At 32.5% G+C, this 446-nt stretch overlaps 1 protein-coding gene across 3 annotated transcripts in view; it reads right to left on the bottom strand.

Annotated features, from left to right (window-relative positions):
- LOC119584994 overlaps positions 1-446 on the bottom strand; it is a 13,700-nt gene that overhangs the window by 12,412 nt on the left and 842 nt on the right. The window lies entirely within an intron of this gene.

Consider the following 446-nt stretch of genomic DNA (forward strand, 5'->3'; position numbering starts at 1 on the left):
ATGTGTAAGCATTGATCTCTACTTAACAATAATATATAGGTTAATAGCAACATCAAGCAACAATAATGATAAGAATAAAGTTATAAAAACGGGTAATATTGATAAGATACCATAAGCTTTCATATCACAAAATGCGTTTTCCTTTGATAAAAAGCAAGCTAAACAGCCCAACGGCCTTTGTATGCGAGCCCATTATAGCATAATGGATCTTTTGATAGTGCTATTTGCAGAATTACTGGACTATAGGTTCAGTTATTTCGGTTAGCGGTATGTGCTTGAGAAAAGATCATTTCATGTATTGTTACACTTTTCGTGAGGTTAAATGAATATGTAGATGGAGGAGTAATCTAAATGATGTAAATGAAAAAAAAAATCGATAACAGAATTCGGCCGTATTTTGTAAAGCTGACGAACTTATATGCTGTAAAGTTTCTGTTGCTTTTAGG

Source organism: Penaeus monodon, chromosome 19 (genome assembly GCF_015228065.2).
Source record: "Penaeus monodon isolate SGIC_2016 chromosome 19, NSTDA_Pmon_1, whole genome shotgun sequence".
Lineage (NCBI taxonomy): Eukaryota > Metazoa > Arthropoda > Malacostraca > Decapoda > Penaeidae > Penaeus > Penaeus monodon.